We start from the raw sequence: 26,295 nt of genomic DNA, 5'->3' as shown, positions 1-26,295 counted from the left end.
TTTCATTCAGCCTCCATGGCTCCAGAAAGTCTGCAGCCTTCTGAGCTTTTTTGTTCAGATGGCTGAAATCATGCTGTAAACAATTCTGTATACTAGTTTTTCTCATTTAAAAATTCTTCAAAATAATTTTGATAGGTGCTCATGAACTATTTATTGAAATGAAGATATGGCTAACAGGCTAGAAAGAGTCTAACATGTATCTGTACCATAATTTATTTATTTTTTACTATTGCTGAATGACTCCCAAGCTTTTTGTCACATCTACAATTTGTTCAAGTTCTGTGTTCCTTGTGTCAGCCTTAAGGGTCACCTCTATTATATACCGTTGCATCATTCCACCAGATAGTCACAAAGGGCTGGAGTGGACATCATCAATTCTGACAAAACTAGGCATTCCTCACTGGTATCTTGGGAGAATCCAACTAAGAATCCTACCCATCCTTAAAGGCCAAGTTCATATCCATCTGTGCTCAATGAAGTTTCAATGCCCAAATCACTCCAGCCCTCACTTATGTCCTTCTCTCAATTCCTAAAGTACATTTAATGACATAATCATATAACTACTTCTTAACTGTTTAATGTCAAGTAATAATACCCTCTGGTATTAGTCCTATTTACCTGCGACATACACCTGCTGTTCTTGCTGCTCAGCCTCTATTCAGCTACATCTGGTGATAGTGCCCAGTATTCTCACCTGGGGAAAGCCCCTCTCTGATTCCTAGCCCTGTCCCAGAAGTGGAACATATAAACAGTCCCCAAGCAATAAGCACTTTCCATTCCCCTGGACGTGGCAATTGCTCCAGGGACAAACACAGGACCCACTATGGGCCAGTGACAATCAGGCCCAAGACTTTTATTCATACTGTTAGAGGAAGAGACATTTTCCTGCTGGACTCAAAGATGGAAAATGTAAAGCTGTAGCTGTTGAGGCCATCTTGCCACCACAAGAGTAAAGATAATGTGAACACAAAGAAAGTTGAGTTGAGAGAAAAAGGAAAAAAAAAAAACAACAGCTAATGGTAAACCATTTGAGCTTTTAGACCAAATTACATCTAGATTTTTGGATACATGAGTCAATAATTTCTCTTTTTGATTAAGCCAGATTGAGTTATGTTCTGTAGCTTGCAAAATCAATTAAAAAAAAAAAAAGTCCTAAATGACTTTTCAATTAGGTTTAAATTTGCTGAGCTTGTTTAAGCAGCCTCTGGTTCCCAACCATGCCAAGAAGTGTTGACCTTTTAATGTGTACTTTGGGTCCAGAGCCATGTTTTAGTTTGCTTTGTATCTGTCCCAGCACCTAATACTCTGATTGACACATCAAACATCTGTTCGTTACTTCCCACAACTCATGCCTCCAAAGAGATGGTATACAACACTTTCATAAGCATCAATCCCATCAGTGCCTACTGGTGAAGACAACTCTGTTGGCGATACAATGCTTCCTGCCGTCTGTAATAAGATACACTCACCTCTAGAAAAAGTGAATATGAATCCCAGATAACTTAGCACAGCGAACGATTTTTAGGTACAAAATACCAGTCATCTGTCAACATCTCCATGTTTCAAGGGACTAATATTTGCCTTTTTAAAAAACTTCTTAAAATTTACTTTTGACTTTTGTAGGTCTATAATAATTCATCCAAGAGCAATTCCAGATTCTTCTCTTCACCTGAAAGATCTCCAAAAGAATGCCTTTAATCTCTCATTGCTTCCCCTCAAAAGACAAAGAACCGTTTCATTAAAAGAAAGACTGTTTTGACAAGAAAAAAACTAATTTAGATGGTAACATAAGTGTCTTTATTCTTAATATAAATGTATTCTAAAAGAATATGCCTGACCAAAGAAAACAAGGATCTGATATATGGCTTGAATTTTGGAAATGTGTTCTCTATCACATGTGACTCTTTGAAAGGCAGGAAGTATAGTTGGTCTGCCCACCTGAAAAGCTTAAAAGCCCATCATGTCCAGGCATGGAATAAGAGAGAACAGATGAGAATACTGTTATTAACAATATCAGCTTTAACAGGTGCAATCATGCTAAATTTCAGATATAATATGTTTGGGGTGTGTATGTGTATGTTCGTGATGGATGTAAGCTGGCGCTATTGAGAAATCATTTTCAGCTGGACTTAGAAATGGGATCTACCTATTTTTGGGGGGGCTACAAACCCTACTGATGTCACTACTACAGAAATACATGGCGCCAGAAGTATAGACAGGAAAAGAAATGCGTAATTTTTTCTAAAAAATCATCTATGAATAAAATGTAAAAATACTCTTACCCCAGGGGGAGAATGTTTTCTAAAAACTTCTTTTGTCGATATTTTCAGGATTAGACTTTCAAGGTTTTGACTTACTTTGAATGTGTGGCAACAAAATTTCACACCACAGTATCTCATTTTAGAGAAATACTTCTAATTAGAAATTTTAAGGGTTACAAAAACAACTCAAAGTATTGAATATGATATAACCTGCAACAGAAGAAATATTTGGACTGCAGGGTTATTCCTAGAAAGAACTGTGACTCTTTACAAAATAATACCATCTCTACTACTTTAACTGGTGGAGAAATCAACCATGCCATATTAAAAATTTTATATACATACAGGAAACTAAGAACTTTTGAAAAATACTACATGCTAAACTGATGCAAATAAATTAAAAAGAAAAACAGGAAGGCTAATAATTTTAAACTATCAGTAGGCTAAAATATACATGAGGCAATGAAATAACTCACATGCAAAGAACTACAATTAGAAGAAATTCCATACTATCTGTTAAAAAAACAAAACAAAACTTAAATAAATGATAAACTTCTTTGACTAGGTTTTTATCAAATCTTCTCTATCTCATCCCTCCACTGGGATTATTACATAGTTGCTATGTAGCAAAGATCCCATAGGAATGAGAATGAGGACGTCCCTCATTTTTAATTAACTCCAAGCAGTTATCCTGAGCCCAGTAATATCGCAGGTGTTTTACATACATTACCTCATATAGTCTGCAGAAAAATTCCATTAGATATGAATTTTAATCTCCATTTAATAAAATAAATCTCCATTTTAAAGAAGAGAAAACAGAGTTTAGAGAAGTTAAATATCTCTCCCAAGGTCACAAGGTCATATTTAACCCCATAAATACCAGACTATAAAGCCCACTGCTTTTCTCATTCTTTTGATAAAGGCTCCTTAAGTGCCCTAATCTAATCTCCCTGTACTGCCTGAGGCAGTCCATGCTGTGGAATGAGAAACCACCAGAATCCAAGAGATCTGGAATCTAGCCCAGCTCTGCCGCTGGCCAGTTCTGGGTAACCACCTACCCCTCTGGCCTCAGCTCCCTTCTCTGTAACAAGAAGAAGCTAGAGTAGCTGGATCCTGGCTCCTTCTGGCTATAACAGTTGGATTCTTATTTGAATAATCTAGCTTTACCCAGTCCTCAACTATTCTTTTTCTTTTCCTAAGCATATACCACCCAGCATATTCATAATATTCATAAAATCGGAAGGCTCCTTAGAAGTGAGGACGGTGAGACTTCTGCTAGCTTACTTTGGACACGTCATCAGGAAAGATCAATCGCTAGAAAAACACATCATGTTTGGTAAAGTAAAGGGTCAGCGAATATGAGAGAAACCCTCAATGAGATGGACTGACATAACAATAACTACTGGCAACAAGGGGTTCAAACATATCAAAGATCATGAAGATGGTGCCAGATCTGGCAACATTTAGGTTTGTTATATAAGCTCACCATAAGCTGGAGGTGACTCGATGGCAACTAACAAAATATTCACAACACATTTTACTCTAGTCTTCTTAGCCACAAAATGGTTCAAGTACCATGAGGACTAAGTAGACAAAAGGTCTTTATTTAATAGCCATAAAGGACAGATCTTTTGGGGTTTATCTGCCTACAGATGGTTTTTAGGTTGATATGACTGTTGGTAGAGTTGGTCACCATGGTTTAGCTTAAACATCATGTGTCCTACGAAGCCTTCCCTGGTGGCCCACACATATTCTCTGTCCCTCGCCCTGAACACACCGCACACTCTTTCATTATTGTTTCCGTGACTTTCTTCCTTGCTAGATGTGACCTCCTTGAGGGCATGAACACTATTTATCCTCATATTCCCCAGCATCTATTCGTTGCTATAATCAGTGTTCAATAAATATTTACTAAATAAAAAAAGGCAGGCGGGAAGGAAGATGAGAGAAAAGAATCTATGTGATCAATGTGCTTTATGACTCACAGGAGCTTATTAAACAAATGTCACGTACAGACCGACCTCATTTTGCACAAAAGACATGTTCCTGAAAGGCAAGGAGATTTATAATTAATCTTGCTAATAACTTACAAGAATATGACCTGAATTTTTCACTTAAAATTTTTAATTTTTCAAAATAATTTTCCTTAATTTCTTTTTAATAATCTGTACATCCCCTTATCTCCTGACATCAATAAATACTTAAATACACCAGAGAGCCTCTATAACTCAGGCAAATTTGCAGGCATTTTTAATGCAAAAACTTTGTTACAGAACCTGAACACCACCTCAGTTAATCTACAATGTTAAAGAATTGAGTGTTTTAACTTAATCATTTATTTATCCTTACAGTTGCAAACCACATGACAAAATCATTATTATCAGTAAGCGCCTAAAAATTTATCAGATAGTTTCCCCCTAAAAGATATACATTTATCCTCTAAATTCATCTTGTTTTTAATTCAGACCTGCATACATAAAACCCTGTTGCTGTCGAGTCAATTCCAACTCATAGCAAACCTGTAGGACAGAGTACAACTGCCTCCCATAGGGTTTCCAAGTCCGTAATCTTTACAGAAGCAGACTGCCACATCTTTCTCCCGCAGAGTGGCTAGTGGGTTTGAACTGCCAACCTTTCAGTTAGCAGCTGAACACTTAGCCACTTCACCACCAGGGCTCCTTTTGTATACATTAGGCTATAACTATCTCTATGAGTGCTTTTTACATAGGAGAATGAAGACAGAAAATGTCACATGTTCTGAACTCAAGCCATGGAACCAGGTGGGGTCAATCAAGAAAGCTTCAGAGGGGAAGTTTTAAACCTTGTTTTGAAGAGGAAGGAAAGAGGGAGCACAGACTATGTGGGGGGGATGTTCCCTGATAATGGAAGTGCAATGCTGGCAATATAAAGGAGAAAGCAAAAAAGTGGTGTGTGACTCTCAGGGGCAGATTAACCAGTAAGCAAGGTACCCACAGGTTTACAAACAGGTGAAATTGTGTACTACAGATTAGTTAAATAAGCACAAGAAAGCCCGTGTTTACCTTGTTTACTGGGTAATCTGTCCCCGTGTCTGAGGGACAGCAAAGTGCTTCTTTGCCAGATACGGGAAATCCTATCTACAGGGTAGGAGTCCCTGGGTGATGAAAATGGTTAATGGACTCGGCTGCTAACTGAAAGGTTGGAGGCTGGAATCCACCCAGAGGTGTCTTGGATGAAAGGCCTGGCAATCTACTTCCAAAAAATCAGCCACTGACACCCTATGGAACACAGTACTACTCTGACACACGAGGAGTCGTAGTAAGTCAGCATCAACTTGATGGCAACTGGTTACTGGTTACCTACAGGGTAATGAGATCACTCTTGGACAGAAGCCACAAAGCTCACAGAATCCCCTCGAGCCACCCAGGGCCCTTGTCAACCCTCTCCCTGCCCCTTTCTTGCAAGGACAGGAACTTGGTTTTTACCGATGCTCCTCCCCCTCCACCAATACTTAGTATATAGTAGGTGCTCAACAAATGTTGGTTGAATGAATGAGTGAATCAACAAATTATTATATTATTTTAATTGTTTCTCACCAAGGAGCTATAGATACTGGATACAGACTCTAGTTGCTGATTCTAGTGCTCAGAATCAGAGAGAAGAGTCTGAAAATTAGAAAACTAGTTACAGTAGGAAAACCAAAGACAACTAGTGTAAAAAATGATGAAAGGAAATGCGATGTGGAAAGAATCCTGCGAGATACCAAAATGGATACCACAATTTGTGAGAATAAAAATTCATGAACCAACAGAAACAAAAGCCTTGACAGTTTATTATAATCCAACTCTGAAAAGCTAGGTGCAAAGCATGACAAGAGGAAAACAAAAACAAGTACCCAGCACTTATGTTGGAGAAAGCAGAAAAGAAAATCTATTTTGTCTCTCCCTTCGTTATCGAAATTGGTATCCTTCCCTCACCGCCAGCTTTATTTACCACATTCTCCACTTCCTATTCCAGTACATTTTCATTTATTTAAAATCTCAATTGGTTAACCTCTATATGCTACACTCTACTTTAATCTACATTCTAAAAAAAAAAACCAAACTTGTTGCCATCGAGTCGATTCCAACTCATAGTGAACCTATAGGACAGAGCAGAACTGCCCCATGGGGTTTCCAAGCAGCGCCTGGTGGATTCGAACTGCCTACCTTTTGATTAGCAGCCGAACTCTTAATCACTACGCCACCAGGGTTTCCTAATTCCAAGCTCTACATTAATCTACATTCTTCTATCAGTCCACATATCTTCCATCAGTTATATATCACGCCTCAGATTTTTTTCTTCCATTCTTCTTAAATATAATTCAAAGAACCAAAATTCTTTTGTAAGATCAGCAGACTTTTCTCTCTCGTTTCAGTGAGATTCTGCTGAATGCCGAAAAGGTTTTCTGAAATATTATGCTGTGAGGTTTCCAAAGGGCAACATCGATTGGACATTTGTGTACATGCTGATAGATTAGACTGAAAATATTTTGCACATAATTAAGGGCTCCTGCCTTTAGTATTCAGCTTTGCCCTCTGATATGCAGGGTACGTCATTGTTCATCTGGGAGGGGGGTGGGAATATACTCTTGAGCTAGCTAAAAAACTCATTTTAAAAGATGTAAAGTCAAATAGTATAAAAGGAGCCTTTAGCCTGATGACCACTTATATGGCTTAAAAACTCACAGACACCCATCAGGAAGTGGAGAAATTATATCAGCAGAATGTATCTGGACACATGGGGGTGGGTGAAATGGCTAAACGCCAATGGTGGGGACACAAAGACTATGATACTAATTGTCCCTTCCCATAAAATCTGGCCACCTGACCAACCTAGGAGAAAGCTAGGAAACTCTAAGCCTAGGCTTAAGAGTGGAATGCACAAATACAGGTGGGCCAGGGACAAGCAATGCAGATCACCTGCAGTTCCACAAATCCAGAATATGCTGGACTAGGATGAGGAGAGAGAGGGAGGGAGGCAATTGACAGTCTCCAAAATTCTGGAATCAGCCTGGAATTTTGAAGCATATTGTTTTGGCTTCTGCTATTCCAACTGACAGGCCAGTGACCACTGGTAAATCAACCACTAGAGCTTCATGTCAGTGGGAAATTGAGAAGATCCTGACAGTTCTGGTTGGGTTTGAAACTTAACTAGTGTGATCTCAGTAAAAAGACAAGCTTCTGAGCCTGTTCCATTTTCTGTAAAAAGGACTGCTGTAACTGTAACATACTAGTAGTAGTTATGGTTGTTAGCTGCCACTGAGTGGACTCTGACTCATGGTGACCCCACATGTACAGAGTAGAACTGCTCCATAGGGTTTTCAAGGCTGTGACCTTTCAGAAGCAGATTGCCAGATCTGTCTTCTGAGGAGCCTCTGGGTGGTTTCAAACCATGAACCTTTCAGCTAGCAGTCAAGTGCACAATCATTTGCACCACCCAAGAGACTCCAACATAGTAGTAAGTGTTCAATATATACTTTCTAAATTAGTAAATAAACACTTCATTGAAATAATTAAAGAACTAGCACAGAATAAACGACCAATAAATGTTCATTACCTCGACCCTACTCTTCCTCTCTAACTTTGAAGAAACTGTGTATTTTCCATGTGAATTTTGTTTGGCTTTTTCTTAATGTATCAAATGAACAAAGTCATTTTATTTCCAATTATAAAAGTAATATATGTTCACTGTAGAAAATGAACATATTACCTTTGTAAACTGAGAAATGTGCTTTGTGTGTAGGTAGTGTATTTCATGAAAAGCTGGGAGTTTATATCAGAATGCTAAAAGAATGCAAAGAGAAGAAAGTAAAAATCACTCACTCCATCCAAACACAGTGACTGTAAATGTTTTGATATTTATTTCTGAAGACTCTTTTCTATGTAATGCTCTATCAATTTTTTTGTAAAAATGGAAATCACACACACACAACATGTATATATATATTATTTTGCAGCTTAATTCTTTACTAATTTTCTATATAATATACACGTAGATAGTTACATCATGATTTGTAATGACACAGGACCCAAACGTACAGCTATAATCTAATCTAATCATCCTCTTACTATTCTGCATTCAGAATTTTCCCTTCATTTTTGGCCATTACAAACAGGGTGGCATGATAACATCACTGTACATACATTTTTTTGAAGATGTTTCTTATCAGTTAAATTGGGATAAATTCCTAGAAGTAGAATTATTGAGTCAAGGGTATGCATATTTTAAAGCTGTAAATATATATATCAAACTTTTTTTTCCCAGAAAGGCCTTATTAAATTATATTCTTACAAGCAATGTATAACTATTGTTTCAATTTGCATTGCTTTGATTACTACTGTAGTTGAATATATTTTCATGTTTATTATTTATTTCTTATTTCATTGAAGTTTGGGGTTTATATCAGAATGCTCATAAACAAATTGAATATTAGACATCATTGTTCTTTTCTTCCCCCTTCATGAAAGTTTTTGTTTTCTTCACATTTTATGAACACATGATTCTTGAGAAAAATTAAAATACAGAAAAATGACAAAAAACATAAAAACATTATCATAATCCCAATATCAAAGATAACCACCATTAATATTTTGATGATCATTTTTATATACATATATTTAGGCATATATTCAATATATTCATACACAACACACATATAAACAAAAACAAACTCATGATATCTCTTTTATTATATCACTTTTCTCCCCCCAACCTTACTGCCACTCTCAAACCTTCTCAGAGGCCATGTTAATAGTCTGGTTGGTATGTATGATGATAAAAAGCAACATAGAAAAATGTCTTGTGTTCTGTTTTTAAAGTATAAAATCATATTACATATCCTCCTCTGATCTTTCCTTACCCTGAACTACATTATAGAGATCTCTGGTCTACTCATTTTTAATAGTTACTTAACATTCCAGAGTATGAATGTAATACAAGTGTGTATTTGGCCATTCTCCAACTGAAAATCATTCACTTTGTTTTCAATATTTTGACACTGTGTACACAATGCTGCAATAAATGTATGTGTGTGTGTATATATGTATATATATATATGTGTGTGTGTGTGTGTGTGTGTGTGTGTGTGTATAACCTTACAAACCAGTGCTTTTACTTCTATGAGACAGATTATCAAGAGTGGGACTGTGAGGTCAATGGCTGTATATAGTCTAAATTTCAATAGATATTTCCAGATGACTATCCAGAAAGAGGAAGAAGACTTGGTGGTGCAGTGGTTAAAGCACTTGGCTGCTAACCCAAAGGTTGGTGGTTCGAACCCAGCAGCCGCTCCACAGAAGAAAGATGTGGCAGTCTGCTTCCGTAAAGATTACAGCCTTGGAAACCCTATGGGGCAGCTCTACTCTGTCCTGTACAGTCGCTAAGAGTCAGAATCGACTTGACGGCAATGGGTTTGATTTTTTGATCCAGAAATACTTGACATTCAACATTACATACAATGTTTGATATAGGTTTTAAATAACTTAAGTAAAGGTTGACTGGTCACCTATATCTGAGGAAAAAATTAAATACCACTGGACACATTTTAGGAGCCCGTGAGTGGTGTAAAAGGTTAAGTGCTTGGCTACTAGCCAAAAGGTTGATGGTCTGAATCTACGAAAAGGTGCCTCAGAAGAAAGGCCTGGTGATCTACTTCTGAAAGATCACAGCCATTGAAAACCCTATGGAGCACAGTTCTACTCTGACACATACGGGCTCACCATGAGTCAGAACTGACTCAATGGCAACTGTTTTTTTTTTTAAATACATTTTAATTATTCTCCCAAAATTCAAATTGTAAAGTTATGTGCTACATTTATTACCTTATTTGTTTCCCTTTAACACTCTTACTTAATTATTCATACTAGACAGGGAAACAGATGCAGAATATATAATACAAAAATTTTCACTATGAATTTAAAAATGAACATCTGAAAAACATTGACAGCAATACTGACTTTAAAATATACTAAATAACTTACTGATTATCAAGCACAATTTTTATGTTGGCCAACTAAATGATTAAAAACATAAAAACCTACGTATGAGCAAAGATCTCAAAAGAAACCATGATCTTTCAATGCCTCTTTCCCCAATTTACAAAAGAAAATAACAGTGTTTTTATGCAGCTGGAAGGCATTAATTTAGGAAGTCTGTTTTGAAAAATTATCAATTTTTTAGATATAATCTAATACTCAGGGAGAACCAAAGAGTAGCTTTAAAATTCTACTCAGATCCAACTCCAAACACCCAGGTGAACACTGCCATTCTGTCAACATCTTGCAGCTGGCTTATCATCAAATACTTTCTTCAGCCTGCACAAACCTCAATGTGGTTCTTCTCAAGTACTCCCTGCTCTGTTTCCGGGCGCTTACTTCCTCTAGGCCCCATCTGAAACAGAGCTTTTCAAGTAGTCACTTGCATTTGATGAATCCCAAAACACATTTTGCCAGCACATCTGTAAAAAGTTTTTAATAGCCCTACGCTGATAAGAATACTATGCCAGTACAATGTCAAAACAACCTACTATTCACACTATGCACAAAAGTTAATCATTGACAGATGCCATTCGATGGGCCATACTAAAAAGGACAGGAGAATCCCACTCACTACTTATTTTAGTAAAAATTACTTTAAGTAAAATACTTTGACATGTTAATAATTATAAATAAAATGAAAAGCAAAAAAAACTCATGTTTCCAAACTACAGCATAAAACTCTGTAAAAAGAAAAAAAAAATAATGTGTTGACTGGCACAGAAATCCTTTATCAGATTCAGAATAATATCTTCAACGATCATGTAAGCACCTTATTTTGCCATGTAAAAGCGGGCACTAATGGTTTCATATGATGGTTAAAACAGTAAGATCTTGATCAAGAAGCAAGGAAATTAAAACGAGCGTTCAGTTATATTCCATTAAATAGCCTTAATTTAATTTCTTATATGGGGAAAAAAGAAAGTAATCAGTGAGCTTTGATATGTGTATTCATATACCGCATACTACTCTTGAAATATTGCATAATTCTTTCATAGAATACCAAATTATATTTATGGTAGCAAACACCTTAAGATTCCACTATAACCCCACTGGCTTTAAATTTGTTGGCTTTCATCCAAAAGTTTAAAGTTGGAAAGTCCTATCTATGTAGTTTTAATCATTCTTTAACAAACTGAGGATCATTTATAAAAGTAACGGCCATGATAAGTTAATTATCATCTACCAAATGAAATGTTTCTTACATCACATTCTGTGGACACACATTATCACAACAAAACATTAATATGGGAGGTTATAAAATTGAAATTCTCTTGGGAAGTGAATCCTTTGACTTTATTTCTTCTTAACTAGAAAATATACTTGTGTCTTCCAGACAGCTCCCTCCAGAGACTAATACCTATAAAAGGGCATTTGGAAGAATGAAAAAAAAAAAAACCTTGAACAGTAGTTTTAAAATCCCTCAAAAAAATTCCAGAACTAGGTTATGCTTTCATGATTGATATGACTCTTAGCCACGGAAAATCCTGAATTTTTTAGTGGACTTATAAGTAATATTTTTAATTGGTATTTATGAATCCCTACATAAAAATTTAAAAAGATTCTCTAAAAGTTTCCCAGTACCTAAAGGCAAAAGGTTGATTTCAAAGCAAAACTCAAACTTTCCCTGGCTAATTAGCAAAGAGCTTTTCTTCTTTTATTGTAAGCTAGATGAACTAGATGCCTCTGGATCATATTTCAATATGGTACAAAGTAAACACCCTTCGTTGACTTACAAGTTAGGCTGTTCCCAATATACGATGGGCTTGTGTTTCAAAAGTGAATTTCTAAGTTCATTGTTTGGAACTTAGAATGCATTTTCCTGAAAAACCAATGTTATAAATAGAAGTTGGTTTTCTAAACTAGTCCACAGAAAAATCCTATATGACCCACAATGTAAATGAAATAGTATATGTATCAATGAACAAAATACCAGCAAATAATTTCTTTTGCAATACCTATTCTATCTGTCACATTAGACACTGAACAAAACACTAATGAAATTATATAAGAAATAATTTACTTCTCTTGAAGCCTGGTACTTGAAGCAAAACATGGTTTGGGCTGTTTTTTGGGAAAAAATACCAAATGCGATAATTTAATAGCAAACTTTGGGGATTTTTTTTTTTCATGTCTGGCTTTTGTTAACTCAATTATCTGTTTTAATATGTTTAATTTTTAATAAAATTAAAACACTACTGGTTTCAATACCCATTCCTTTGTTGTTATTTGATAATAATACACTAGTATTATGTAGAGAATTATTACTTTAAATTTGTTTAGGAAAAGTATTTTTAACTGGACAGAAAGACCATTTTTGTGGAGCTTTCAAGAGCTCTATAGACTGAGGACACTGCAGTCAATCCTAATTTTTACTTCAAAATTTATGCTTCTGGGATTCCTTGCTACACAAGTGTCATAACTACTAACCATATGTTTTCAAATATAATCAGGGTAGATTTTTTTGGTACCTAAAGACAGTAAACAGGAAAACTGGAGTGATTTAAGAACAAAAAAGATGAAGAAAGAGTATTGTGTATAAACGAAAAACAAAACAAAAACAAAAAATACCTATCTGAAGTAAAAGCTAAGCTATGACAGATGAGGGAGAAGGAGGAAGAGCAGCTTTGGTTACATAATTCCCATCTTAATCCCTCTCCACTGAGTTAAGAGAGCAGGATTTACAGTGGAAAGAAGTTGAAGCCGTAGACAACAGACGTATACCTGGTATACCTGGTGGAACAGCACTTCACACTCCCAAAATACGAAGGATGCAGGGATGCAGACAGTTTTCAACTCTCAAAGTTTCATGTGCAGGTTTACCGGGTCAGGGCATGCTTTGGACATTCAGTACACTGACTTTTTTAGATTTTACCAAATAAAATTTACTAGAAAGAAATATTAATGATTTTCTTTTTTTTTATTTCTAATCTGCACATACGTTTATTTCCAGAAGCGCAATGTCAATAAATATCTGTTATTTGACACACTGACCACTGCTACAGAAAGGGAGGCTGTGCAGGCCACTAGAAGTATATGCTTCATCTTGGTGTTGTTTACTGGGGTCTCAGCATTTACATAGATATAAATTATTGCCCAATATTGCAATGATCTGTAGGGTTTCTTAGTGCTTCCATCAACTGAAGTCTTTTAATAATCATAATAACAAGTGTAATTTAAAACTCATTTTGACAACTAAAAAGCAAGACTGCAAACTCATTCTTCAAGTTTTAACTGATGAATGAATTTCTTCCAGATTTAAACAGCTGTGTCCTTACTTTTCTGCTGGTTGTCCACTGCAAAGCCCAATGGATTCATTCATTCATCTTCTCATTTAACACTTATTTATTACCTATGTACTGTGTACCAGGATCTATTCTAAGGACTAACTAAAAAAAACAAAAAAACACATTTCTGTCGAGTTGATTCCAACTCATAGTGAACCTATGGTGTGTATATATAAGGTTAAATTAGTAGGAACTCTTCTTTTATACTTCTCCGTGGTATCTAAAAGCAGCTTACTGCAAACAATAGAAATTTTAAAAAAATGCAGCTCACTATTTAACTACTATGACAAATTGGTCATTAACATTAAAACTCTTGGTTATGTTTTTCCACTAAAAATTCTTGTTAAGGATAGTAACACAATTCTAGCCTTTAATAAATAATAATAATAATAACCCCTAGAAGACACTGAAAGCTATTATTTGATTGCAATTATAGTTGTAGCTGCAGTGAGCACAAAGTTCCTGAAATGAATTGGCTCAAAATGTCAGCAGAGAGGAAAACATCATACCAGACACACTGGGTATACAATAGCTAAATGGCTGCTATGTGAATGCCTTTTGCTTTATTGAGCACTGAACAGGTGCTGTGGTGAACACTGGTGTAGACGGTAATTCCTTAGAGAAGATTTTTGGGAAAAACACACACACACACTCACATATATATACATACACATATACATATAAACCAAACCAAAACCTGTTGCCGTCGAGTCGATTCTGACTCAAAGTGACCCTATAGGATAGAGTAGAACTGCCCCATAGAGTTTCCAAGGAGCACCTGGTGGATTCTAACTGCTGACCTTTTGGTTAGCAGCCGTAGCACTTAACCACTATGCCACCAGGGTTTCCCATATACATATATATAATTTTAGTCTAAAATGTTATAAAATGGCTAATTCAGTAAACTATTCATGAATGCCTCTGGCAGTAAACAATTGTAGGAAGAAATATGAATAAATCAAAATGCAGAGAAGGGAGAAGAACGACCTAGTGAACCTTAACTACTAGTCTCTTTTGGATGGAGGCAGTGCACATGATTAATTCTTAATAATTACTTACTATGGTCAGTCACTGTTCTGAGGGGTTTTCTTAAATCATCTCACTTAATCCTCACAACAACACTACTAGGTCATGCAGCTACATGGCAGCAGCCAAAGTGTCCGGCAGGGCTGGAGACACAGCAGTAAACAAGACAGCCCAGGTCCCTGCTGCATGAAGCTTCGACTCTGTGTAAGCAAGCACAGAGTGCTGACTGTGACAGAGGGAATGCTGGGTGTGGAGGGGCAAAAGGATGCACCTGACCTGAGGGGACAGGGAAGGTTTTCTTGAAGAAAAGCCATTTAAGTTGAGACTTGGAAAAAAATTACTGGGAAGAGACAGTTCTCACTTTTAATTGCCTTAATTTCCAGATTTAGTTGGAATCTGCACAAGCATGCACACATGTACACCGAGAGGGAGAAAGAGAAATTGGCAGTCCAACACTCTCTTCCAAGAATATTTTTCTAGCTAAGTGTCAAGAAGCGGCTGTTCTTTCATGAAGTACGCAGGCAGGCCCATTACCATTAGGAAACATAAAAAATGTTTGGACTAGCACCCACTGGGAGGAATAAATTATCAGAGTAACTAATAATATAACATTGTTAATAAGAAATAATTTCTTTTGGCAACCAATGTTTCACTGTAAGTCAAAACTCTTACAAAAATATGCAGCTATATTTTACATATATTCCCTAACAACAAAAACCAAATAAAGTACGGCTCAGCCTAAACCAAGGGTTTTTCCTCCAAAAAGGCTCTTTGTAATTCGTACTCTCCTAAGGATAAAGAACAATCAACAATATGCAGTTGATGTTTAAAAAAAGAAAAAAAGGAGCTTGGACATCTAACACACTTAATGCCATTATATCTCAAATAATATATTAGCATTAGCACTCTAGAGACAAAGCTCCCTCTGGCTGCCTCAAAACTCTTAGGGGAAGGATGCAACTTAAAAAGACTCCAATGCACTGTCCTTGAAAAGTGAATCTATCTACACCTTCACATCTATTTCCAGAGAATTACAAAAATGATAGAGATTCACTATGCACAGTGATTTAATCTTACAAACATACTTCAGCTCCTTATATACACATACTTCTCTCTAATGCAAATTTTTGAAAATGGAAAATATGTTTGTCAAAGGTGCAGTGAGAGTACAGACAAGCAGCCAGGATAAGGACAAATCCAGCTAAATATGTGGGATGCCTACGCATAAGGTGGATGGGATGGGGGAAGGGTCAGAGAAAATATAGTGAATGCTTAAGTCCAGAGAAATCGATGCAGAGATAAATACCAGAAGGACAGGTAAGAAAGGGCAGAGAGAGACATACAGAGAGCCTTAGGCAACAAGGCAGACACCAAGACATACACCAACAAATACAGAAAAAGGAACATAACGGAAAAGTATGACAATTCAAACATGAGCCATGCCAACTCTGTTTTATAATGTCCTAGTTCAAAATGTTGCCAAACTCAAGACACTAATATTCAGCTCTCAATAGACTATAAAGGTAGGCCAGCAGGTTAATATGTTATTAACCAAAAAGCAGCCGCATAAAAGTTTTAGAGAAAATGAATCAGATCCTTAGAAGCCTTCTAGCTTTAACACAGGCTCATTTTTAGATAAGGAAATGGAGATCTAGAGCTCTCATTCCTCCAGCCTCACCTCCTGCCCTCTGTCCAGGGACACCTCCTGGACCCGTGACTCCTCCTCTGAAACACCTCAGTACAGGATTTGCTGTGCTACTGCCCTGGCCCAAATGCCTTATGAATCCCGATTCCCCCTAGTGTGGCTACTTAGACTGGTCTCAGGTATCACCTCCTCCAGGAAGACTTCCCCACTGCTCTCTACCAAGGAGGGTTTGGTTTCTTTCCCTTATGTTACAAAATAGTCCATGCACATCTCTATCTGTGCTGCGTTATAAATATGCTTATAATTCTTTAAGGACAGGAACCAGATTTTATTCATTTTTGTTATGTCCAGACTTAATGCAGGAAAATGCAGTGTTTATGAATTAATTAATTAAAATGACCACAGCAGTCAAAGGTAGACCTCGGACTAGAATCCAGGTATACTTTGGTCTAGGCATTGTTTCAAGTCCAGGGCATATTGACATAAAGTCACATGTAATATCCAGAAAGAAGTTTTAAAAGGTACAAAAATTATTCTAATAGCATTTAAATATATAATAAATACAATTCCAAAACAACTGTAACTTCCTGTTCTGTTCCTATAGCACCTAAAACCAGATCCTTCTGAGAAAAGAAAAGGGAAAAAAAAAAATTTCAATCCCCAGGCAGTCCCCAGATTATAAACAAGCTCTGTTCCAAAATCTGTCTTTAAGTCAAATTTGTACGTAAGTCAGAACAGTTAGGTACGATTCATATCTAATGTTAGTTAGTCAAATGTTTGTCTTGGTATATAGTATACAGTGTACCCTTCTATGCATAAAAAGCATTAAAGAAACACTTCCAGATACACTAAAACATCTTTAACGTAATAATACAGTAATAATAATAACGTTTAGATGCGCATTGTAAAGTAGCACCTGTTTGTTATTATGAACCACTGTATGTACCTCAGAGCTCTGGTGACACAGTGATTAAGAGCTTGGCTGCTAACCAAAAGGTCAGCAATTCAAATCTACCAGCCACTCCTTGGAAATCCTATGGGGCAGTTCTACTCTGTCCTACAGGGTTTTTATGAGTTGGAATTGACTTGATGGCAACAGGTTTGGTTCTGTGTTTTTTTGGTTCTGTGAATTTTTAATGTAATAGGTTTATAGGGTTGGTTCATAACTATGGGATGTATGTAAGTAGGATGTTCATAACCCAGGGACTGCCTGTATTCATCTGATTGTGGACGATTATGTAATAGGGAGACAGAAAGCACTGTTCCCAACCCAGCCAATAATAAACTACATCCTTAAACAGGATGATTGACAGTCCTTATAATTTTATCCCAAGGAGAACAATAATAGATACTATTTTTATTCATACCAGTATTTAATCCTTTTTCGTCAGTAATATACAGGATGGCACTAATTTGTATGGGTTAATTATACATTCCCTCCAACAGACTAGGTTTTACTTTAGCTTTAATTTTACTGAATTCAGAGCCATCCCAGACGAATATCACAGCCAAATGAAAAGTCATTTTGCCAACAGAACTATCAACTTATTTTCTTCAGAACTGTGCTGTGCAAGCACGGCTTCTTTACCCACCCTTTTGGTTATCCACAGAACCTTTGCTCTCCTTCTGCCTTTTCCTGTTTCTAATTTGGTATTATATGTATCTCATGCTAAGAAGTAAACATTTAACACAGGGAAACAGACTTTGACTTTCCTTAACATCTTAGACTTAGAGCAACTAGTAGACAATGTTTGCACATGGTATTTTCAAAACATTAACTACCCTTCACATCTGTATTAATACTCTTCTCTAATAATCCCTTTAGTCTTACATTTTTATCACTTTTTTTGGTAACTCCTCCCTTCAAAAGCACTATTTCCATACTTATAGTCACCTCTATTCCTAAGAACCATGCTATACTGATGAAAGAGAGAGGGAGGGAGGGAGAGAGAGAGATAGAAAGATAGACAGATAGACAGTAGATAGACAGACAGACAGATAAAAGGGAACAGAAAAAGAGAAACTGGCTGCTTTTTCTACTTAAAGTTCATTCCTTCAGCCATCCAGTTATGAATTCAATAAACATTTATTGTGCATCAATTATATGTCAGTCACTATACTAGATGCAGTTCTTTACTCCTGGCCTCAGCTGACAATTGATGAAAATATTTTCTAAAAATGGAATTTTATTATTAGAGATTCCTTATAGCATTTGGGCTACTAACCAATTTTTTAAAAGCAATTTCCAACTATACTTTTCATGGGCAGTTAAAAGATAGCGAAGGTAACCATTAATAAAAGAGAACTTATTAAATTGCCTTAAGAAATCATAGCCCAGAATAGTCATCTTTGGTAAGTGACATGGTTCTGGTCTTTTCATCCTTACAATTTACATTGTTTCTTATTCATACAAAGTTGACTGGCACATTTACTAAATATACTGGAAACAACGTGTGTATTAACACACCAGCAGAGAAAGTGGCAAACAAATGAAATTCTTGTATCATAGACACCATTACAATGAAGTATTATCTGACACCTTTAACTTCTATAATACTGTTTAAAAAAAAGAAAGCAGTAAATAAGAAATGTCCATAGGCCATTACAAGTAATGAAAACAATCCCTTCACAAACAGTATGTTTCCCTTAAATGATCAATGTAATATATTTCTTATGACATGAGAACTACAATTCCACAAATGGACTGTTATACTCACTCCACATAATATTCAGAGGATAGAAAATACCAGGAAGGGTTAAGCCCTTACTATTGCTTGGCTATCATCCTTGAATGCTATTTCTCTGGCATTTCCCAACTTGGAAGAAGGAAACTGATTTACATTTTGGTAAAGCAACATAATTTATTATCTATTGCTTAAATACTTTGGAGACACTGGTCAGTTATTTCTCAATCCCATTCACAGGCAAATGGACAAATTGCTGCCATCCCACAAACTCCTACTCATTCCACTGGCCCATAATGGCAGCTCAGCTCCTGTTCTTCCCTATGGCTCTTCTTCGGTTTCTCTCCTCTTCAAGATTCAACATAGAGCATTTTTCAAAGGTATTATTCCACTGAGAGCATAGGCTCAAAAACTGTGGTCCAGGTAATATGTACTTTGGTTTCACAAATTTCTTCTGCTTAATAAGACTCTTTATCAAGCTGCATTAAATAACAAAGTTAAGGCTGCATCTAAATTAATCAAAAAGTATTCCCTTCTTTTAGAAATTGCCACCAATAGAACTTACAGTAATAAGTGTGATCACTCCAAGAGGTCAAGCAGCAATTAGTCCTGAATCAGAATCTTTAAATGACATCCAAGTTGATAATCGCTCAGCTTTCCGCCTCACTGCTTGAATGAAATGGCATTTAATATACATATTGCCAGATCAAGAGGGGTAGTCTAAAAACCTGAATGTGACAGGAAAAAGTTACAGGTGGTGAGTCTCTTCATCTAATACATCATTTCACTTCAAAAGAGACTTTCTAATCTAGAGGAACAAGGGAAAGAGACTAATCAGAGGGAATTTTTGGGCTCAATGATGGCCTGATGAGGGAGACATTTTTTGACTGTTGCCCACACTTCAGCTATTCACAGGCCCTTTCTGCTGAGGAATGATAGAACAAGAGGAAGAAATAGAGGATTCATTTCATTATGGATTGAATTGTGCCCCCAAAAAATATGTGTTAAGGAGCCCTGGTGGCTGCTAACCAAAAGGTTGGTGGTTCAAACCCACCCAGTGGCTCCACGGGAGAAAGACCTGGCGATCTGTTCCCATGAAGATTACAGCCTAAAAAACCCTTATGGTGAGCTCTACTCTGTTACACAGGGTTGCTATGAATTGAAATCGACTAGAAGGCACCTAACCCCTACACCTGTGGGTACAATCCCTTTCGGGAAAACGGTTTTCTTTATTATGTTAATGAGGACGTACCAATGTAGGGTGTGTCTTAAACCTAATCACCTCTGAGTTATAAAAAGAGTAGATTAGATAGAGAGGACTCAACTGCAACAACAGACACAGATGAAGCACAAAGGGGATGGGGGGGATAGACACCACATGAAGATTGCCAAGGAACACAGAGGCTACAGAAGCTAACAGAGACAAGGATCTTCCCCCAAAGCAGACAGAGAGCCTTCCCCTAGAGCCGGGGCCCTGAATTCAGACTTCTAGCCTCCTGAACCATGAGACAATAAATTTCTCTTCTTGAAAGTCATCCACTTGTGGTATTTCTGTTACAGCAGCACCAGCTAAGACAGTTGTTCAACTGAAATTTATTGAGCACCTACTATATTCCAGGCACTGTTCTAGGTGCTGAGTGATGAACAAAAGAGGAACATTCCTTACCCTCATGGAGCTTCTGTTTTAGTGGGAGAAGAGACAATAAAAAATATACATGTAATATCAAACAGTACTAAGAGCTACAGGAGGAAAGGTCTTAGTTGAAAAGGTTGAGAAGTACAGGGCATTAGGAGGTTTGCTCGTTTGTATCAGGGAGTCAGTCAGGAAAGACCTCTTTTTAGCAGAGACTTGAACTAAGCAAGCAACCAAGCAATTCAGGACTATCATTTCCATGTTACAGACCCCTAACTTCCACACAAAGGATAACACGTTTGTGTTTGTGTGTGTGTATGCGGTGGGAATAAAGATTTAAACCAGAGTTTATAACTGTTATCTGTGGGAGGGTTAGTTTGACACAAGCTACTCTGCCATTACTAGAACCAGAATAAAAAGTACATTATTTTGTTGCAAATAACCAGTTGTCATCAAGTCGATTCCGACTCATGGTGACCCCACGTGTTATAAGAGTAGAACCGTGCTCCATAGAGTTTTCAATGGCAGATTTTCTAGATGTAGATCACCAGGCCTTTCTTCCAAGGTGCCTCGGGGTGGACTTGAACCTCCAACTTGTCAGTTAGCAGCCAAGCACCTTAACTGTTTGTACTACCCAGAAATTCCTATTGGAAATTACTTCCCTTATATTTCTCTTTTATGTTATAGTTAGGCCATTATATTCGTTTTTTAAAAAAAAAATTATATGTGTATATAGTTTATGTAATCTATGAACTTCACATCAAGGTAGTAAAGGAGATTACAATATATATGTTCTACAAAAAAGGAGATATCAGGTCAACTGGGTTGAGAATTGCTGCTCTAGTGTGTCTGCTCACTGGGTATTCCAAAAAATCAAACCAAATCTGTTGTCCGTCAAGTCGGTTCTGACTTATAGCAACCCTACTGGACAGAGTAGAACTGCCCCACAGGGTTTCCAAGGAGAGGCTGGTGGATTCGAACTGCTAACCTTTTGGTTAGCAACCATAGCTCTTAACCACTGCACTACCAGGGCTGCAGTGAAAAGTTGAAATAAAAAAAAGTCCTCAAAATCACCTCTAGTCTTCTATTTCCTATATATTATTTGCTTAGATTAGCTCATTCCAAGCAATAATAGGTCCTAAAACAATCAGAATTTCTTCTTTTTTTTTTTTTAATGATGCTAAATATAACTTAGGATTTCAGTCAGGCACTAGGGCACTCAAGCAGCCTTCTAGCTGAAGTCTAAATAATGGCAACAATTTGAGGGTTTATTAAAAGGCAGCTGAGTGTGTTTTAATGAAGAGTCAATATGATAGGCCACTAAGGGCTCTTAAAGGAATCTAAACACACTAACACATTCATCTGCCCTCTGGTTCTTCTAAATAAAGAGCTGACCATCAATTTTATTAACAGATTTTACAGGGCCAGGACATTAGTTTCAATTCTTTTAAAGCATTAGGAATAAATGACATCAAAAATTACATTAAATTTTAATTTTTTGAATTTTATTTTTAATTGCCTGAAAAACAACAATTGCATCAGTTTTAGCTCTGCCTATGCCCCTTTCGACAATTTGTAAGAAATTAAGTACCACTTCCGGGACTACAGCAAAGAGCCAGTGTAGGCTTCACTTTCCCCAATGTAATCACATCGGGTTTATACATCCACATATATGGCTCTACGTTTTTTATAGTTTTATAAAATAAGATTATATTAGAAATAATATAAAACAGAACTCATAGTGATTATTGCTAGATGGTAGAAGTATGAGTAATTTAAACACTGTTCTTTAGAATTTTCTACCCTTTTCTAAATTTTCTCCATTAAGCCTGCATTATTTTTTATAATTATAAGAATAGCTATGTGATTTTTCAGATGAACCACATGAACCATGAACTCAAGCATACAACTGTAGTATTATTTAACTACAGTTCTTTATTAACATCCTATAGTAAAGGATATTTTTTCCCTTTCATCTATCCCAGTAAAAAGTTTTGCTTATATTCTCAAATTTTTTCAGTTATATAATGCTGCGTAACAAACCATCCCAAAACTTAGTGGCTTAAAGCAACAATCATTTTATTGGCTCACAATTTTGTGGTTCAAGAATTTGAGCAGGGCTCAGTCACATGATGTTGCACATGCTGGCTCAGCTGGGGCTAGAGGATCTATAAGAGGACCTCACTCATACATCTAGGTCTTGATGATGGTTGTTGGCTGGGGCGCCTTACTTCTCTGCCATGTGGCTTCTCACTCAGTAGTCTAGCTTAAGCCTCTTTCACATGGCAGCTGAAGCTGCAAGGTCTCTAAAGGTCTATGCCTGAAGTAACACAGCATCACATCTACCACATTCTATGGGCCACAATAAGTCAGAGGACTAGTCAAGAGTCAAAGGGAGGAGAACAGACTCTACCTCTTTTTTAATTTTTTTTTTAAATTGTACTTTAGGTGAATGTTTACAGAACAACTATTTTCTCATTAAACAGTTAGTACACATATTGCTCTATGACAATGGTTAACAACCCCATGACATGTCAACACTGTCCTTACTCAACCTTGGGTTCCCTATCACCAGCTTTCCTGTCCCCTTCTGCCTTCTAGTCCTTGCCCCCGGACTGCTGTGTCTCATTAGTCCCGTTTTGTTTTATGGGGCTGTCCCATCCCCGGCTGAACGGTGAACCTCGGGAGTGACTTCATTACTGAGCTAAATGGGTGTCCGGGGGCCATACTCTCGGGGTTTCTCCAGTCTGTCAGGCCAGTAAATCTGGTCTTTTATTGTGTGTTCGAATTTTGTTCTACATCCTTCTCCAGCTCTGTCCAGAACCCTCTGTTGTGATCCCGGTCAGCAGACTCTACCTCTTGAGGAGAGAAGTGGCATATACAGACAGGAATCAGAGGAATCATTGGTGAATCTATTTGCACACAATTTTGGAGGCACATATTCAGAAGAAAACAATTTCTAATGGAGTGAGCCCTTGGCTGTTGAGATAAATTACAAAAAAAACCCTTCATGTTCAGTGAATAGCCCCTGTCTTTCACTGTCCTCCTTATAAAACAGGAGATATACTCCACTAAAAAAGTATTGGCGCTTCCATTTGATAAAACTTTACTATTCAAAAAAAATCACATGAAAAAGGGGGAAAACTCTAATTTCAAATATTAATAAAGTTTGCAATAACAGGGGTTGGCAAACTTTTCCTGTAAAGGGCCATACAGCAAACATTTTAGGCTTTGTGGGCCATGCGGTCTCTCTTGCAGCTCCTCAATGCTGCCGTTGTATCACAAAAGCACTACAGGCAACACAGAAAAAAATGAGTGTGGCTGTACTCCAATAAAACTTTATTTATGGACACTCATATTTGAATTTCATGTAATTTTCATGTGTTATGAAATCTCTCTCTTTCCTTAACCGTTTAAAAATGGAATATCCATTCTTAGCTCATGGGTCGTAGAAAAACAGACAGCAGGTCAGATTTGGTCATAGTTTGCCAAAACTTGTGCTATAGTTAATTCAAAAGATATGCTAAAGATGCCAAAAAGACGGAATACTCTGCTGAGTAACTTACTCACACATACACAAGTATTCCCACTGTAGAGTACACAACCCTTAGCAACTAACTTGTGTGTTCCTAAACTGCTCTATTACCTTTCATTATAGTTTCTCATTATTTCAACATTAGTTCCTATTAAACTACTTTGTCACTGGTAACTGTAAGGCTATTTGCTTCCTTTGCCAGGAGCCAACAATAGCCCTCCAACCTCAAGTATGCACACTTTGCCTTTATTTACTTGAAAAATGCCAGCAACCTAAAAATTAGCAAGCTACCCTGTTCTGTCCATGTTATTCCTAATATCATGGGTTTTTTTTGTTTTTTTAAAAAATTTACTTTGTTGTTGCTGTCGAGAACATACACAGCAAAACATAACACCAATTCAACCATTTTTACACGTACAATTCAGTGACACTGATTACATTCTTCGAGTTGTGCAACCATTCTCACCTCCTTTTTTGAGTTGTTCCTCCCCCATTAACATAAACTCACCGTCCCCTAAGGTTCCTATCTAATCTTTCGAGTTGCTGTTGTCACTTTGATCCCATACAGACAGTTCTTAAAAGAGCATAAAGCTCAAGGCAGACATTTTTTTACTGGCTAAGCTAATATGTTTTATTTAATTGATAAAACAAATTACTGGTGACTATATTAACAGTGTCCAGCAACCTAAAAAAGTGCTGATGATTTGACATTCATTAGTTTAGCTAAAAACAGACAAAAGGAACAGACAACACTACTGGTGTAGCAGCAGCAGGAAGGAGTTGATAAACAAATAGGATACAACAGGATCTCTAAAATACTAAGAGTATTTGTTCTTAGATTAAATGTCCTAATTTGTGAATTCCTCGAGATTTGAGTTGGGCTCCTACAGACTCTATTCATGGAGGGATAACTAACCTGTTGTTAGGGTTAACCCACTGCATTAGCCTTGTTTGGAACACTTGGTATTCTCACCAGGCATCTGGAGAGACACAGATGGCCCGATAATCGTTACATATGCATCATCTGAGTCTGAAAATTCTGGCATTACCAACCGCCTATGAAATGAACAATGTGCAGTCACCTAGCATGGTACTGTAGTCCTTCTCTTCACACAAGACTGATTTTTTTAATCCTTCTGCTTTTTGCCTAGCAGAAGGCATCTCTGATACAAAATAATAAGATAAAATAAACTTACAGTATAGTAAAAATAAAAATTAAGAAACTTTACATTGGGTTAAGGCAATACATTTATACTATTTAACCATCAGCCTCTAACAAGGGGAGCCCGTGTGAGATGACAGAGTTGCTCTCTATAATCTCAACTTTTCAAAGTTATGCTAATGCCTCAAAGAGCCAAAGCTTTCCTTTAGGGTCTTAATATTATTCAAATTTTACATTTTAACCTCATTATGTATAGTTTTCGGAGCCCTGGTGGCACAGTGGTTAAGAGCTCGGCTGGAATCAAAAGGTCAGCCGTTCAAATCTACCAGCCGCTCGTTGGAAACCTGACCGGGCAGTTGTACTCTGTTCTATAGGGTTGCTATGAGTTAGAATCAACTCAATGGCAAAGGGTTTTGTTTTTTGTTTTTGTTTTTAATGTCTGGTTTCGACATAACATTTTAAATAGGTGTAAAGTGACATCACATTTTAAATCACCAAAGCACCAGGCTCAACATACTGTGTTACTGATCCAGTGGCTTCCAAATCGTGGTACAGGCCCCGAGTTTGCACATGTCTCTGAAGTCAGAGCCAGTTTTGATCCCGACTCCACGGCTTACTAGTGTCAACTTAGCCACATCATTTATTCTCCCGTTTATCATCTGTAAAGTGTGAATAATCACTCATCCCCTATCTTCCCCTCAGTGTTGTCTAAAGGTCAAGTGCAATGACAAAGTTGAAACTGCTTTGTAAACTATAAAGCATTAGGCAGGAGTTATTTTCTTTTATCATAAACTTTCCTCCTTTGAGCATCAACAACTATCTTCTATTCAGTTCTGCAGGGTTTGATAAAGAAGTCTGTTCAGCCTACATTTTGTTTTGTTTTTTAACCACAGTGTCATCTTTCAAGACTGAGAAGTCCTCTTTGATTTTAATGTCTTCTCATGGTTTAGTATCTCTTTAGTTACTCGTCTCTTTTTCTTTCCCAGCTATCTTTTTTTGGCTTTCCTA

General features: G+C 37.0%; 1 protein-coding gene and 1 long non-coding RNA gene across 3 annotated transcripts in view; both read right to left on the bottom strand.

Moving 5' to 3' along the window:
• Positions 1 to 26,295, bottom strand: part of PIP4K2A (phosphatidylinositol-5-phosphate 4-kinase type 2 alpha) — a 222,253-nt gene that overhangs the window by 155,723 nt on the left and 40,235 nt on the right. The window lies entirely within an intron of this gene.
• On the bottom strand, positions 159 to 23,085 carry LOC111821277 (uncharacterized). The gene is made up of 2 exons (XR_002824724.1): positions 19,523 to 23,085; positions 159 to 2,471 (listed from the first exon to the last, which is right to left on the bottom strand). It is a non-coding gene; the product is annotated as an uncharacterized LOC111821277 (long non-coding RNA).

Source organism: Trichechus manatus, unplaced genomic scaffold, assembly GCF_000243295.1.
Source record: "Trichechus manatus latirostris isolate Lorelei unplaced genomic scaffold, TriManLat1.0 scaffold00075, whole genome shotgun sequence".
NCBI classification, from domain to species: domain Eukaryota; kingdom Metazoa; phylum Chordata; class Mammalia; order Sirenia; family Trichechidae; genus Trichechus; species Trichechus manatus.
The sequence above is the reverse complement of the archived record's forward strand: the minus strand, read 5'-3'. Positions and strand labels throughout refer to the sequence as shown.